Source organism: Cajanus cajan, chromosome 2, assembly GCF_000230855.2.
Source record: "Cajanus cajan strain Asha chromosome 2, NIPB_CcT2T_4, whole genome shotgun sequence".
NCBI classification, from domain to species: domain Eukaryota; kingdom Viridiplantae; phylum Streptophyta; class Magnoliopsida; order Fabales; family Fabaceae; genus Cajanus; species Cajanus cajan.
This window is the reverse complement of record NC_138518.1, coordinates 59,571,818-59,587,128: the sequence shown is the minus strand read 5'-3', so window position 1 is coordinate 59,587,128 and position 15,311 is coordinate 59,571,818. Positions and strand designations below refer to the sequence as shown.

Sequence of the window (15,311 nt, the reverse complement as noted above, 5' to 3'; positions counted from 1 at the left end):
TTTATTAATAAATATGCTTGTGTTATTTGATTAAAGGGAAAAGGTGTATTTTAATTGTATTGTATTAATTATTTTATGATAAGGGGAAGGAAGGACATGGTAGTCATTTGTTTATTATTATTATTATTATTATTATTATTATTATTTTAAGAAGGAAGTTATCAGGAGTTAAGAGAAGTTACCTTACACTTCATTTTTTCTAACTTCTTTGTTACTCATTTCTTTCTATGCTCTGAAGATCAAGGAGAACTCAAAGAAGAGGAACAATCGGATTCTGTGTGACACCCTCTACCCCAACATACATATATAGTAATGGTATAAAATAAATAAAATAAAATACAATTCTTCAACATAAGACGATCAAATCTCCAACAACATAAGGGTAAAGAGTTCACATTCATAAACTTAATCCAAATAACATGTAGAGAAATTACAAGGAAATGAAACTGAGTTTTTTTCAAAATGATTTAATAAAAATAACATTCCAATCTAATCTTATTTAAGTCCCGATGTCACATGTCCTATCAGAGCAAATCCCAACATAGAAGCCTAAGCTTCATCACCAACATCCTCAGCCTCATGCTGATAATAACCTGTATGACAGTTAGAGAAAACAACACAAGAGAAAAGAGAGTGAGAAACATCTCACTCTGACTCACAGTGTAGAAATATATGCCAAATAGCCAAACACAAACAAAAACAAGTATAACATAGATAAATTAATAATAACATCACACTCATCCAAGACATAAACCATCACTTTATCATATAACATTAAGAATGCATATGCATGGACACGGACTACATATTATCATGCATGTGGCGCCAATAAAACATCACATGGCATATTGCCGCTAGCAATACATGAAGAGTAATCTAGGAGTACGTGCCGGGTCACACCCTCTGCGCACTCTCACTAGAAGGATATACTACCAGAGTCTCGTCGGGATAGCTAAGCCGCGCAAGATACATCCCATGCACACAATGGGCGAGACTGGGACTTCCAAACCGAGCTATCCCCAAGGACTAATCCCCAAAGCTTTTACACTAGGGGGCCTTCTCTGGCGGTGTATTCCATATAGTACCCTTAAAACACATGCAAATGATGCATGTCAATCACGACTCTATGCATTCTCATATTACATTATCATTTCCCATGGTCATTTCACATCATCACATTTCGTCATCACATTTCATTATCACATTTCATATTAACTCATCATATTCACAAAGCCTCCACAGAGCACTTTAATTTATATCAAAACTCGTTTATTTATAAAATTAAATACATATTTACATTATACATCACACAAGGAACGTAACAGAACATTCAAAAATAAAAACAGAAAACATTTATATTTTGCCTGTTTTCTCATAGGGTTTCCCGTAGAAACCCACAGAGCACTCTAAATCATATCAAAACATATTTATTCTCAAAATTAATCACATACTTACACATTACATTCAACAAGGAATACAATAGAGCAGTCAGATAGCAAAATAGAAAATATTCATATTTTGCCTGTTTCTCATAGGGTTTCCCATAAGAACCCATAGAGATCTCAAATCTTACAATTAATTGCATATAAGAAAAATAATAAGCAAAATAGATACAATTGGGAGAAATCCCTCATACATGAGCATACAAAAATACAACAAACACAGGATTGGGGGCCAATCCCACTATCCAGCATACAATCCCACACCCAGAGCGAGGTTTCTCACTCTCCCCTTACCTGGATGAGCAGAAGACGGATGGTCTTGGTGTGATCTAAGATCGTTCCTGAGTACTCTTCCTTAGAGCTCTTTGTTTCTCTCTTTTTTTTTTCCTAACCCCTCAAAATGCAAATGAGGCAGATAGGGTTAACACTACCTGATTCCTTTCTTAAAATTAATCTATTGGGCTAGGTCAACCCAACCCATTTTCCTTCTCTTCTAACCCACTTCTCTTTCTCCTCAAAATAATTAAATAAAATAAATACATGTATATTATAAAATATTTTTCCTCTATAATAATAATATATCTCTGACCCAAAATATAATAATAAATTTCAATAACAAAATATCATATAAAATCAACCTTCTCTTAAAACATATAAATATTTATTTAAAAATACTAATAAAAATACTTATTTAATACGTACAAAATAATTGTCCAAAATAATAATTATTTAAAACGTACAAAATAATATTTATATATAATTATTAAAATAATTATGATCAAATACCATATAATAATAATAATAACAATAACCTTTTTGAAAACTGGGGTGTTACATTCTGACCGTACTTCGACTTCTGCTCGTGAAGGTAAGGGGGAGTGAGAAACCTCGCTCGAGAGTGTGGAAATATTTGTTGGGTAGTAGGATTGACCCCTGATCCCTTGCTTGATGCATGCTCATAGGAACAAGCAAATTCTGAATATTTTTTGTTTTGGTGTTTGATGTTTTTGATGTGTTCCTTGTTGGATGTTTTGCATGAATATGTAATGAATTTCGAAGATTGGTATGTTTTGATGTGAATTAGAGTGTTTTGTGGGTTCTTATGAGAAACCCTATGAGAAATAATTAGGGATATGATCATTCGACAAGAATTGAAGTATTTAATGTAAAATTGAGTATGAATTAGTGTTCTAGAAGTTATTTGAAGTAATTGTACTGATTGGTTTGCATGGATATGTGTTTTAATGTGAAAATCGCGTGATTGCGAAGCGTAGGTTAGCATTGAGGGCGTCGGGTGCGGTCCTTCGTGCTTGGCGCAAATCAATAGGTTCCTAGGAAAATTGAGCCAAGCTTCGAAAAATTGAGCCGGGCTCAGGAAAATTGTGTCGAGCATAGGTAAGTTTCACTAGGTGTAGGAAAGTTACACCAAGCGCATGTCAAGTTGCGCTGGGCGGATTTCTCCGCTTTAGGAACGACATTAAATTTGTTAGGCACGCTTAAGGTGCGTTGCTCCATTTTTCATGCAACATTTAATTTGCTGGGTGCGAGTTGGGGTGTGTCAGGCGTGACCCCTGCTGATGTCTATACGTTTTCTTGTGTGTTTGGGGGTACAAAATGGATGTGAATTGTCTTGTACTTATTTGATGTGAATTATGTGTTCTTATGAATGTTACGATGAATAGAATCCCTATGTGTGTGACCTTTTGAATATGATAATGTAAAAAGTGAACAAGTGACATGAGACATGATATGATATGACAATTAAAGTGAAGAGTCCTTGATATTGTGAATGTGTGACATGCATCATATGCATTTATGTGACAGGGTACGATATGGAGTACACTGTTAGGAAATTCCCTCCAGGTGTGAAACATCTTGGAGGAGTCCTAGGGGATAGCGTGGTTTGGAAGGCCTAATTTTTCTCGTTTGTGTGCATGGGACGTATCTTGCGTGGCTTTGCTATTCCAACGAGACTCTAACAGTACATCCTTCTAGTTGAGAGTGCACAGTTGGGCCTACATGTACTCCTAGACTACTCCAGGTGTGTTGCTTTGACCACATACCACATGATATGTGATGAGATATGTGACTGGCGCCACATGCATGCATTTATGAGTCAAGTTCATGGCATCATTGGATGATAAGTGATTGTGCATGTGTTATTGTATTATTTATGGCCTAGGTGTGTGCCTTGATTGTGATTGCTTTGTGTGTGTGCGTTATTTGATAGTTATTTTTACACCTGAACTCGAGTGAGATGTTTCTCACTCTGCTGTTGTTTGTGTGTATGCAATTGTGTTACAGGTGATCTTCAACAGGAGGATGTCGGTGATGAAGCTTAGGCTTCAGTATTGGGCGTGCTCTGATTGGACATGTGACACTGAGACATAAATAGGACTAGTTTAGGGCTTCATTTTATTATTTCGTTTTAGAAAACCTTAGTTTTATTTCCTTTAAAAATTCTGCAATTGAACTATGAATTATGCTTATGAATGTGAATCCTTTACTCTTATGTTATTTGAGACATTGTTTAACTATGAAAGTTTTAATGCACGCACGCACGCACACACACACACACACACACACACACACACACACACACACACACACACACACACACACACACACACACACACACACACACACACACACACACACACACACACACACACACACACACACACACACACACACACACACACACACACACACACACACACACACACACACACACACACACACACACACACACACACACACACACACACACACACACACACACACACACACACACACACACACACACACACACACACACACACACACACACACACACACACACACACACACACACACACACACACACACACACACACACACACACACACACACACACACACACACACACACACACACACACACACACACACACACACACACACACACACACACACACACACACACACACACACACACACACACACACACACACACACACACACACACACACACACACACACACACACACACACACACACACACACACACACACACACACACACACACACACACACACACACACACACACACACACACACACACACACACACACACACACACACACACACACACACACACACACACACACACACACACACACACACACACACACACACACACACACACACACACACACACACACACACACACACACACACACACACACACACACACAAGTTGTTAGTAAAAGTGGTATTGAATTCGATTTCCTTATGCAAGGTCTTAGGTTCAAGTATTGTGAATGCAAAAAACGTGATTGGAAGAGGAAAGCCCCATTAAAAGTGGTCAATCATATTCTTTGACGAAGATTAGCTATTGATAAAATTGATAAATACTTCATATCAATATTATGATTAAAAAAATTACATAACATCTTTAAAAACATAAATATCCGTATATATATATATATATATATATATATATATATATATATATATATATATATAGAGGAGGGTTCAAACGACACCGGTGTAACTTTTACTAAGTGTTACACCGCTCAATAACTTTATATTAAATTTGAATTTTTAAAATTCAACCGTTAGATTGAAAGTTCATATCTCTTAGATCATATATGTCAAATTTTGTATTAATCTAAGATGATTTGATACTTCATTCTCATAAAAAAAATTGACGTAATATATACATTTCAAAATATACTAAAATATGAACACTTTGATTACCTTCAAATTGTTGTTCAATTTTACCAAAATTTGACATATATGATCTAAGAGATATGAACTTTCAATCTAACGGTTGAATTTTAAAAATTTACATTTAATATTAAGTTATTGAGCGGTGTAACACTTAATAAAAGTTACACCGGTGTCGTTTGAACCCTCCTCATATATATATATATATATATATATATATATATATATTATTTATTATATGTATGGACACCACAACAACAATTTATTCATTGTCCTCATAGACGGCATCAATGTTGGTGGTGGCAATGGAAGAGGTGTTGATGTGATGGAAGTGATAGAGATAACGATAACAATGATAATGAAAATTATGTTAGTAACAATACATGATAATTTTATTTGTAACTTTTTAATCTAAATCATTTATTTGTTTTAAATTTGTTATTAGTTGTTCCCATATTCTCATGTCGTATCCCTCTATTAATGATATTATTAGCGGTTAAAATTTTTTTACCATCATAATTAAATATTTTAATATTCCTTATTTTACTTGTCAATTTAATTAAATGTTGTTTATGTCAACAATGTTCCTTTTATATATATGAAGTTGTAAATTTTCTTATTTCAATATGTTATTTTTGTGCTAAGTCATACACCCTTATTTTTCATATTTTGTTAACATACATCAATAAAGAATGAGAAATTGTTATTTTAACTCCTTGAAGTTATAGAAATAGTAGTAGAGATAAAATACCTAACCTACTGCATCAAGCCCGCAGGGGTCTCTGAAGGACGTTTTTCAGTTGGTCTTTTCATTTTATCATTTTTGTGTATCAATAAATGAAAGTGACCTTTACAATCATCTAATTCAGGTGGGAACCTCTTCGGAATTTTCTCTTCATGCCATGCCATAATTCCGGTTGTAAATCCACGAATGGCATGCATATTTTCCCTGGCTTTTAGTGGCAGTGCATGTGACAGTCAAGGACTGTTTGGTTAAATGTTTTCTATTTTCATATTTTTATAAAACCAGAAAATAAATAATAAAAAAAAAAATTCTCTCCAATCTGTCTGTAAGAAGTATAGCAATAAGTAGGAAGTAGAGGAGCATGATGTTCCGATGCTGTTGAGCAAGTAGGACAGAAAGAAGAGGTTGATGCAGAGGCATTCCAAAGATGATAATATTATTACATAAGAAAATGATAATAAAAGTTTTGTGAGATGCCACGTAAGGTGGTAAGGGTGTAATGTGTATCAGCCAATTAAGGGAGTTTTCTGCAGGTATAAAAGTGTCTGGGGTATTGAGTGTAAATGAACCTAAATTCAGGGGGATCCAAGTGTAATTATTTATTGCGAAAGCTAAGTGTCATAAAATATGTGAATGATTGCTCTAAAATTTAATAAATCCCACAAGTTTTGTAAATTTTAAAGCCATATTATTTTGATTGGGAGTTTTCTAAAACTGAATGTTTGTCACTTGATGCATCATTCTACAACTAATTTGCATATAGAAATATATATCTGTCTTCTAGCTTTTGCCTTTTGGTAAGAGATACTAACATCCTTGTCCATTTTGGATTGATGTTACATTCATCAGATACATCATCAAATTATCTTGTAATCACTAATCAGGAGATTATTAATACATCATCCTTGTCCATTTTGGCTAATCGATTCCATATTCTATATATTATCAGAGTAACAAGAAAAATTTCTAAGTAAAACTGAAAACCTTGATCTAAGTTTGTTTCTTCCATGGATCTCCAATCCCTCTACTTCACATCCGTATCCATTTTAATTTTTGTGTTTATGGCACACAAAATAATGACAAAGAAATCTGCCTCAGATCCAAATTTACCACCTGGGCCATGGAAGCTACCTATCATAGGGAACATACACAACCTTGTTTGCTCTCTTCCCCATCGTAGGCTGAGAGATTTATCAGCAAAATATGGACCCTTGATGCATCTGAAGCTTGGAGAGGTTTCTACTATTGTGGTTTCATCCCCAGAGTATGCTAAAGAGGTGCTGAAAACCCATGATCTTATCTTTGCATCAAGGCCTCCAATACTAGCTTCAAAGATAATGTCTTATGATTCCATGGGCATCTCTTTTGCACCTTATGGAGATTATTGGAGACAGATGAGGAAGATTTGTACATTGGAGCTATTAAGCTCAAAACGTGTCCAATCTTTCCAACCGATCAGAGAGGAAGAACATACTAACTTGATCAAAAGGATTGCTTCAAAAGAAGGGTCAGCCACAAATCTCACCAAAGAAGTGGTTACAACACTATCTATGATCATTTAAAGGACAGCCTTTGGCAACAAGTGTAGGGACGATCAGAAATTCATATCAGCAGTAAAGGAAGCCACAGAGGTTGCTGGAGGCTTTGACTTGGGAGATTTGTACCCTTCTGCTGAATGGCTTCAGAACATCTCAGGATTGAAGCCTAAGCTTGAGAAAAGTCATCAACAAACCGATCGAATTATACAAAGCATCATCAATGAACATAGAGAAGCCAAGTCAAGTGCAACAGAAGGCCAGGGTGAAGAAGTGGAGGATGATCTTGTAGATGTGCTCTTGAAGGAGGAGTTTGGCTTCAGTGATGATAGTATCAAGGCTGTGATTTTGGTAAGTGTATTTACATCTGCCATCAATGTTATTTGCATGGTAGAAAGTGATGAACTATTCGCATAACAATAACATCTTACCTATGGTTAACCAATCTTAAAAGTCTAACTTTTAAGATCGGTTACTGGAATGACCGATCTTAAAAGTCCAGCTTTCAAGATCGGCTATTATCGTGACTGATCTTAAAAGTCCAACTTTTAAGATCAGCTGTTGGAGTGACCGATCTTAAAAGTTGACTTTTATTAAGATCGGCTATTGATGACCGATCTTAAAACGTCCAACTTTTAAGATCATCTCTTTTAAGATCGGTCAAACAACCGATCTTAAAACTCAAAAATGACCGATCTTAAAAGTGTTTTTTCCACTAGTGATAGCTGGTGTGTTCCTTACTTTTTATTAACTTGCTGTTGTGTACTGATAACTTCTGAAGTGTGTTAAATTAGAAAATTTACCAACACATGCATGAAAGTCATTGAGAAGCAAAACTAAGTTGCTACTTGACACTGTTCTTACAATTCCAAATAAGAATAGGTTATTTAGTCACAAACACTATGCATCAATTATTAAATGTCACTAAAAATCTATTTTTTTCGAACATTTTTCTTTTAACAAGCATAAGACTTTATATAGTTTTATGTTCCACTTTGCATATATTTTGACAATTAGAAGATATTAAATGGCTCGTCAGAACAAACTAAATTGGACCAACTTTTTTGGGCCACTTTTTTTCAAAGCCCAGTCTGCTGAGCTGCTAGACTAATGTCAATCCATTGAGTTTGGACCATTTTCAACACTTCTAATTTTTATTTTTATTTTATAAAAAAAGTTCAATTTTTATAATGTAATTTAATTTTTTCATAAAAATATTTAATTTCATGTTATTTTATGTAAAGAGTTCAGTTTTTATAATTCATTTAAGCAAAATTCAATTTGATTTATTTTGCCTAGCTTAGTCAACAAACAAGCTATAGCTTTCAATGGCAGCCTTAATTGGAAAACTAGATATAAACCTACGCAGCACAGACATTTAATCTAGAATAATAATTAAAAATAAATTGAACGATAGAAAATTCATTTAAACTCTCCAATTTTAATTAATTTGGTGTATAAATGCACCAAAGTAATGTTGAAACTCTTTGTCGATCAATTTTTACCAAATAATATAACAATAATATTTATAAATTAATATAAAATCCAATTGAATCACCAATTCAATAGAATCTTAACTCAAATAGTAAAATCCCCAATTTTTTTCAAAACCTAACTCATAATCATAGACTCTTTTTTACGATTTCGTTCTTTCTCCCAGATCATCATTTTTATAAATTATTTACATATTCATAATCCTCAATACATGCAAAATCTAATAGGATCATCAGTTTCTCAAACAAAAATAATTATAAAATTATCCATAATCCTACGAGATTCCTCCTCTACTCGATTTCCTCAAGTAACCTTGCATACTGTAACAGCCCAATTTTCACTGGGCTGTGGGCCCAATTCGTTGCCTGGAACGGGCCGTTTCAAAAGTGAAACGGGCCGTTCCGGAATAAAGAATTTGCCTAAAAAACGTAGTTGAGAACGGGCCGTTCCGGTTGGAGAACGGGTCGTTCTGGTTTGGAGAACGGGCTGTTCTGGTTTGGAGAACGGGCCGTTCCGGAAGTGGTACGGGCCGTTCTGCTGGGATTGAGAACGGGCCGTTCCGATTTTGGAACGGGCCGTTCCAGTTGAGATTTTTGCATAGTTCTAGAGGGTCCAGAACGGCCGTTCCACTTTTGGAACGGGCCGTTCCGGGTTAGTGAGGCAAATTCCTATAAATAGGAGGCCTCGCCTCTCATTTTCACACATCTCTCATTCTCTCTTTCTATTCTCTCCTGTTCTCTCTTCTTTCCCTCTTCTTCTTTCTGATGACCAAGGGGCACTTAGAGGAGGAGACCAAGAGATCCCTGTTTTAGTTCAACTGCTGTTTATCCAGGTACGGGGGAAAAAAGGATTATTTATATGTAGAGTTACATGAGGGAATTGGGTAGAGGAAGAGCCCTTAGGGTTTGAATAATTTTATCATTATTTCTATTTGGAGAATTAATTGTCTAATGTGATTCTATATATATTTAGGACTACGAATATATGATTTGTTTGTAAAAATGATGCTCTGAGAGAGAGAACAAAATTATAGAAAAGTGCCTGTTAGTTAGGTTATGAAAAATGGGATGATTTCTGTTTGAGGAATTGATGATCCTATTAGATTCTGTATGTGTTGAGGAGTATAAATATGCTAATAATTTGTAAGAAAAGTGTCTGTGAGCTAGGTTTTAGGACAATTGGGAATTTTACTATTTATGTTAAAATTATATTAAATTGATAATTCTATTGTTTATTATATTAATTTATGAATGTTATTGTTATATTATTTAATAAGAATTGATGATCTAGATGTGAATTGCTTGAGGGATGTGTAAACCCTTATTTTGTTAGACTTATCCGTTGAGTATGTGATATGGAATTGTGTATGTGATATGGAATCGTGATATGAGATGAGATGTTGTATGGACATGATTAAGAATGTGATTGCGATGTGTTTCCTCACACTAATGACTAGGGATGGCACGACCCCTGGGTAAGTGGTGCTACAGGGAGGGCGTGACCCTAGCATGGTGTGAGATGAGTAAGACAGTTAACACACACCACTTATGTCGATTATGGCAGCCCTGGCATAGCGTTAATTGCAAGAGATTGTATGGATTGTAATGTGATTGTGGTTCCTCACACTCATGCTTCAGGGACGAACGTACTCCTGAATGATCAGGGATGATACGAACCCTAGTATGGTGTGGGTTGAGTGAGGCAATTAACCCGTATCACTTGTGTCAGATGTGGCGAGGTCTTGGCATAGTGTTAATTGAAAGATTGGCTTGAATTATGGATGTGGAAATGATATTGTTAATCGTAAAATTGTGTGGATTGTGATGGATTGATAAATTATGATACATGCTTGTATATATATGAATTATGATGAGATTTCATTATGATGTGGTTGTATGTACTTTGTATATAGATTTTTCTTTTCTCACCGTATAAACTGTGGATGTTTTAGGTGAGAAAGATCCGGCTACGAGTGACATCTAGAATGCCAACAGTTGAATTGTGGGTATGTTCTGATATTGTGACATCGGGGCAGAGGATTTTTAGGACATAGATTTTATATGGATTTGGAATTGTAATTATGATTTTGAAAACAATTTGTAAACTTTCAAGTTTTATTTTCAATTATTATGTTGGTTATTGATAAATGAATATGAAGGTTTTATGTGAACCCTTTTACCAACGTTAAAAATTTTATTCTTTAATTTATTTATATGATTAATATTTATATATGTGTTGGGGTAGTAAGGGTGTCACACATACAAATAATTTCCTTTTCCCACGTACCTCGATAAGTAGTAGCTAAAACTAAGGTAGGATCTGATTGGTCTCCTCCTCTAGGTTCCCCTCGGTCTTTAGAGAGTGTAGAAGAAAAATGAGTCAGAAGTGAGAAATGTGCTTTTGAGAGTGCTTGAGTATATTATTTATAGGCATCAAGTGTGGCCAAAACGACCCGTTTCGAATCTGGAATGGCCCATTCTAGACTCATTCATCATGTGTAAATTTCACATCCAGAACGGCCCGTTCTTAAACTAGAACGGCCCATTCTGGGGTTGCAGTTTAACCCATAACAACCATGTTTGGAATGACCCGTTCCTAGTTAGGGTTATAGGCCATTTTAGTAGTCTAGAACGACTCGTTCCAGTTTGGAAACGACCCGTTCCAATTTGGAAATGACCCATTCTGTGCTATTAAATCACCCTTGTTTTAGTAGTTTGGAACGACCTGTTCTAATTTGGGAACGGCCCGTTCTGGACTACTAAATCACCTTGAAAATTACTAAATTACCTTCAATAAAAGTATGAAAACTAGGGTGTTTCAAAAGATATAAAATTCAAAAAATATATTTATCCTTATTTTATTTTCTAATTATCAACCATTAATAAAATACTAACTTAAAATCTTATCTAATTATATCATAATATTTTCACATCAAATTTAAAACTAGATATTAGTTATACAAAAATATTAAGATCATATAGTAAATTTTCAATAAGATTTTAGTTAAATAATTTAAAATAATTAATGCTTCAATTATATTGTTAATTAGAAAATAATTTATTCCAAAGCTAATTAATTTTTTCTATATTATTTATCAGTAAAATTTAATAACTTTTAATTTAACAATTGGATCGATAAAATTCAACACATACCATGAATTATTGAGCGAAATAACTTTAACAAGAGTTATTTTATAAATTATTTGATTCTTCCACTCTCTCTCTCTAAGAGAGTTACTAAGTATTACACACCGCTCAATAACTTTATATTAGATGTGAATTTTGTAAATTCAACCATTAGATTACTATAAAAATATAATAATAGATAATAATTATATTACAAATAATAATAATAATATATTTAATTAATCTTTATTTATATATACTTCCTTTTATAATTAACAATCTATTTATTTCTATTTAAAATTATAATTTAAATTATTTATTTTTATAATTTATAATGATAATATAATTTATAAATTACAAATATTTATTTATTACATACTTATAAATTAAATTTTAACATTTTAAATAAACTATTAAATAATTTAATATATTTATTTATCTTAAATCAAAGATATAAAATTCAAAAAATGTATTTATCCTTATTTTGTATATTATTATATATTTATAACGGTTCGGATACACCAAAATGATAATAATCCAAAGATAGTACAAGTATAAGATTGGATAGTTGAGGATGACTTAAATGAATTATTTTGTACCACTTATACTAACAACATGCATCTATTTTTTGGTAGCTTATCTCATTAGAATTTCATAGTTAAGCGTGCTTGACTTGGGGTAATATAGGGATGGGTGACCTTCTGGGAAGTTTCTAGAAATTGTGTAATTAAAGACAAAACATGCTAAAAAGTTAAGTATTGTGAAATAAAATTCTTAAGAGGCCAAATATGAGTGGTTCATAGCGACCAAATTCGCGACGTCTATAAAATTTAATAAAATAAAAAATAAATATTTAGCGACCGATTTAGCAACCGATTTATTTGGTCATTAATTTGGTCTCATACACTTCAGCGACCAAAATCATTGCAACCATTTTTGTAACACCCCAGTTTTTATTTCATTTTTATTTTATTTTATTGAGGGTATTTTGGTAATTTTTATAAATGTATAAGGGTGATTTAGTAGCTTGGAACGGGCTGTTCCAGAATTGGAACAGGTCGTTCCAAACTACCAGAATGAATGTGAGTTAGTAGCCTAGAACGGGCCGTTCTCAAGTTGGAACGGGCCGTTCCGAACTATTAAAACTACCTTTAAGCCTAAATGGGAACGGGCTTGGAACGGGCCATTTCCAAAATATGACCGTTGTGAGTAATAAATGCACACCAGAACGGGCCGTTCTGGTTTGAGAACGGGCCGTTCTGGATGTGATTTTTACCCATGATTTAAGGGTCCAGAACGGGCGTTCGGATTTGGAACGGGTTGTTCTAGCGAAGCCTGATGCCTATAAATTGAGCTCTCTATCACTCCCATAAAGCACACCTCTCATTTTTTGATTTCTTTTCTTCTGCTCTCTCTTCTTTCCCTCTACTTTCTGCTTCAGACCGATGGGAACCCAGCGAGGGGGACCAACCAGATCTTGTGTAGGTTCAGCTTCTACATATCAAGGTACGGGGGAAAAGGGAATTATTTATATGTAGAGTTACATGAGGGAATTGGGTAGAGGAAGAGTCCTTAGGATTATGAGTAATTTTATAATTATTTCTGTTTGGAGAATTATTGGTCTTATGTGATTCTGTATGTATTTAGGACTATGAATATATGATTAATTTGTAAAAATGATGCTTTGGGAGAGAGAACGAAATTATAGAAAAGTGTCTGTAAGTTAGGTTTTTGGAAAAATTGGACTATTTCTGTTTGAGGAATTAATGATACCATTAGATTTTGTATGTGTTGAGGATTAGAAATATATATTTAATTTGTAAGAATGATGATCTGGGAGAGAGAACAAAATTGTAGAAAAGTGCCTGTGAGTTAGGTTTTAGAACAATTGGGGGTTTTACTATTTATGTTAAAATTATATTAAATTGATAATTCCATTAATTATTATATTAATTTATGAATGTTATTGCTATATTACTTGATAAAAATTGATGATTTAGATGTGAATTGCTTGAGGTGTATGAAACCCATTATTTTGGACTTATCTGATGTGTGTATGGAATTGAACTATGAGATGTTGTGTGGAATGTGAATGAGATGTGATTGTGGTTCTTCACACCTATGACCAGGGGTGAGCACGGCCTGAGATTGTTACATGGGTATCGTGACCTTGGTTAATATGCCAAGGGTGAGCACGGCCCTAGGTTAGGGGTAACGTGACCTTGGCACAGTGTTATATCAGGGCTGAGCACGGCCTTGGATTGTTACGTGGGTATCGTGACCTTGAATAACATGTCGGGGGTGAGCACGATCCGGCTAGATATGCTACAGGGGAATCGTGACCTTGGCATAGTGTTATATCAGTGGTGAGCACGGCCTTGGATTGTTAAATGGGTAGTGTGACCTTGGCATAGTGTGAAGTGCAAGATTTGTAATGATTGGTGTGATTGAGAATTATGACGTGATGACGATGCATGATTGATTGAAATATGATATGTTGAAATATTTATGAATATTAAGTTATAATGAGATAATATGTTGTGTTTTCTTATGTTCTGTATATATAGATGTTTTCTTTTCTCATCGTACGATTTGTAGATGTTTTAGGTAGGAAGATCCGACTTTGAGTGGCACCTAGAATGCCAACCGTTGAGTTGTGGGTGTGCTCTGATATTGTGACATCGGGGCAGAGAAGTCTAGGATAAATTTTTTATATGTATTTAAAGTTATACCTTTTCTTTTAAAACCAATTTGTAAACTCTCAAGTTTTATTTTCAATTATTATGTTGGTTATTGATAAATAAATATGAAGGTTTTATGTGAACCCTTTTACCAACGTTAAAAATTTTATTCTTTAGTTTATTTACATGATTAATATTTATATATGTGTTGGGGTAGTAAGGGTGTCACAATTTTTGCGATCGAAAATTTTTCCGTTGCTAAACAGCTTAGCGACCAGGATTTTAGTGACTGATTAAATTCGGTCGCTAAGGTAAATAGCGACTGATTTTAGCAATTTAGCGACCGATTTTGGTGGTCGCTAAATTGCATATTTTTTGTAGTGCTTCAATTGGGTTTGCTTTGATAGGATATGTGACATTGGGGCATAGCTAGGCTTAGTTTAGAATTTCATTATTGTTATTTTTTTTTGGAAAAACTCTTGTTTCATTTTCTTGTAAATTGCGCATTTGACCATGATTTAAGTTTACAAATGTGAATTCTACACTCTTGTGTTAGTGAAACCATTGTTTTAATTCAAA

General features: G+C 34.1%; 1 pseudogene; it reads left to right on the top strand.

The window, feature by feature from the left end:
• Positions 1–5,615: 5,615 nt before the first annotated feature.
• LOC145955317 (cytochrome P450 71D9 pseudogene) lies at positions 5,616–9,099 on the top strand (annotated as a pseudogene).
• The last annotated feature ends 6,212 nt before the right edge of the window (positions 9,100–15,311 follow it).